The following is a 3,479-nucleotide window of genomic DNA, read 5'->3' as shown; positions in this document are numbered from 1 at the left end:
AAGAACCTAAGGTCCCTGAGAGCAGGGGAACAAAGACCAGTGAGTGTGGCATTCTGTGCTGCTTTTCCCCTGAGGTGTTTGCTGGTTGACATGCATTATCCAAGACTGAGAAGCTGAACAGAAAAGTCTGGCAGGTGAAGAGCTGAGCACCACTCCTGGCAGTTTTGTGGGGCCGGAGGAGACAAAAATGGGAGCTTAGAGCCTTTCAAAGGAGAGGAGCCATGATGATTACTCTGCTCTTTCAGTTGGAACTCCCTGGGTTATACATAATACAGGAATATGGATAAACTATAAAAACACCAAGCTTCATAAAAGCTGAAGCCTGGTTTTGAATTTGTTCAATCGGCCTTCACAATCTGCCTTTTTAAGCTACTTACCAGAAGCAAAAGCTAATCCTCTGTGGAGGAAGATAACACCACCCAGAGCCTTATATATAATACCTGATACTCAATCCAAAATTACCAAACTTGCCTGGAGGCAAAACGAATTGTCCAAAAGCCCTGAGGGAAAGAAACTCAGACAATATAAAGAAACCAGCAGGAAATAAAAATACTAGAGTTAATACAAGCTTCAAAAGAGCTGTCATTAATGTAATCAAGAAATTAGATGACAGGGTGGTGACCTACTGCATAGAATAAGAAACTATTAAAAATGACCAAGTGAAAATTCTAGAACTTAAAAATATAGTAGCCAAAATAAAAACTTAACACCTGGAGTTATCAACAGCTTAAAAAGAGCAGAGAAAAGATTAGTGAACTGAAGAATTTGTCAGAAGAAGCCCCCTGGGCTGAAGCATGGAAAGTTCAAAAGAATGTAAAATATGGAAAGAACTTAAGAAACCCATAGGACTGGGTGAAAAATAGAGCAAATGAGCTGTTGGAATCACAGATGAGCAAAAGGGACAGAATGGCGGGGACAGGGCGGGGACAATGTATGAATGGATACTGGTCGACAATTCTCTGAAAGCGATCAAAGACATTGCACCACAGGTTCAAGTTTTATGACCTGCAAGGAGGATATAGAAAGGAAACCATACACAGGCCTATCATAGTAAAAATGCTCGAAATCAAAGATGGGCAAGTCATCCTAAAAGCAACCAGAGGAAAAAGGTGTATTACTTTAAGAAGCAACGATAATTTGATCGCTGACTTGTCACACAAACAATGGAAGCTCCACAGTAGAAGAAGACAAGTGAATGACACCTTCAAAGTGATAAAAGGGGAATAGTTACCACCTAGACTTCTGCACCCACTGACGATACCTTTAAAGTAAAGGTAAAATTAAGGCACTTATAGACAAACAAAAACTGAGAGACTTAATCACCAGCAGACCCTCACTAAAGAAATACTACAGGGAGTTCTTTAAGCCGAGGGTAAATGACACCATGTGGGAACATGGGAAAACAGGAAAGAATGAAGCTTAATGGAAAGCAAAGTATGTGGCTATAACTAAATGAATAGTGAATGCTTAAAATAATAGTATCATGTCTTGTGTGCTTAAACAAATTGTAGAACTAAAGTATATGGCCATAATAGCACCAAAGCTGGGAGAGTGGTAAATAGAAATAAAGCATTCAAGTTCCTTGAATTTTCCACAAAGATGTAAAATTATGAATTTATACTGGACTTGGTAACTCTATAGTTATCCTTAGGACAGTCACCGAAAGAATGGTATCAATATGTAAAACTATGCTAATGAATAGGTACAATAATTTTTAAAATGCATAATTCATCCAAAGAAGGCAAAAAATTTTTCATTAAAAAAGAACATAGAAGAGGTAAAACCGAGAAAACAAATAGTAAAATAACAAAATTAACCCAAATGTGTATGTAATTCCATGAAATGCAAAATACTTAGTACCGTAATTCAAAGCTAAGATTGTCAAAATAAAGAGTAAAATAAAACAATATTCTTTTTACAACTACTCAGATGTTATTAGAAGCTGTACACTTCTCTTAGTATGAACATCTTGCTAACACTAGCGGGTTTTTAAAAAAGATTTTATTTATTTATTTTTAGAGAGAGGTGAAGGAAGGGAGAAAGAGGGAGGCAGAAACATCAATGTGTAGTTGCCTCTTGCATGCCCCCAACAGGGACCTGGCCTGCAACCCAGGCATGTGCCCTGACTGAGAATCAAACCAGTGACTCTGGTTTGCAGGCCAACACTCAATCCATCAAGCCACACCAGCCAGGACAGTGGCCAACACTAGTCTTCAAAGGTACAATACAAGTGCTTTGAAGAACAGTGAAGAGGGAGTGAAGTCAGGATGGCCCAATGCTCCTGGGATTATGGACCTGAAAGAGTTTGGGATTATGGACCTGAAAACCAGAAAGGACCTTAATGATCCTTTAGGCCAACATCTCAGAGGGGGTCCAAGCACCCTAGAGCTGTATGCAAATATGTGAGGTGTGTACAAATGTTTATTTTTCTGGGGAGATGTCCACACCTTTCATGATAATTTCAGAGGTGTCTATGACTCCCCAAATGTCAAAAGCAGAGCTGTCAGTGAAACCTCTTATTTCACATGTAATAGGTATGTAGCATGGGGAGGTGAAGTAATTCAAGGTCACTCAGGGCTCCATTTAAATTTACTGATTCCTGACAATTCTTTGTATTGCCTCATAGCAGAACTTATGACCTCAGTTGGAATGGGGCGAGGGGGCAGCGGTGGTGAAGCTCTGCTTTGCAAAGCTTCTCAAATTTAGCCACCCATTAGGATCTTCTGGATCTCTTGTGGGGAAGGTGGTTCCAACAAGCAGCCAGGGTTGAGAATCACTGGGTTAGACTATTTCACTAAGAAGGGTTAATGGGTGGGATTTAGTGCCACACCCGACTCTGTGGGTCTCCTAGCCCCAGAATTCTGTCTATGAGAATATAGAGTTTATACAACAAAGAAGAAGACCTAAATTAAAAAACCAAGTTCTGCTTTATAAATAGGTGATCAGGTGCCCAATCACCCACTACCACTCACAAAAATTAGTACTTCTAACACAGCTGGACCCCTGGACTTCAGCTGGGAAAGCCAATTAAGGGTTTCTATCTTTCCCCCCTAATAAAATAACACAGATCACAGAGTGCACCTTACCTGGCTTACCTATGTGAGCACAGGTAAAGATACAGGCCCAGAGAGCGGGGAGGGTCACTGGGACTGCAGGGCAAAGGCTGTCTGGTCTCCATCATACATGTGGCAGCATGTTCTCTTACTTTACCAATGATCCAGAAGAGGCCAAGGGGAAGAGGAAGGATGCCTGAATCACACCCCCCCCCCAGACCCCTTGCTGGTGGCAGGGGAAGGCTAAGAGCGTTCTGATTCTCTACAGGAGGGATAGAATGGTCTTGACCATGCAACCTCACTCACTAATGACATGTGGCCTACTCCATGTATCGAGCTCATCAGATTAGCCATGAGTTTCTCACAAGGAGGGGCACTGGGGGCAAAGGTGGGAATTAGAAAAGAAATCAAGGGTCCTGGTGTGGA

The sequence above is a fragment of the Artibeus jamaicensis genome, unplaced genomic scaffold, assembly GCF_021234435.1.
Source record: "Artibeus jamaicensis isolate MK-2021 breed Jamaican fruit bat unplaced genomic scaffold, CSHL_Jam_final contig_233, whole genome shotgun sequence".
Taxonomy (NCBI): Eukaryota; Metazoa; Chordata; class Mammalia; order Chiroptera; family Phyllostomidae; genus Artibeus; species Artibeus jamaicensis.
The sequence above is the reverse complement of the archived record's forward strand: the minus strand, read 5'-3'. Positions refer to the sequence as shown.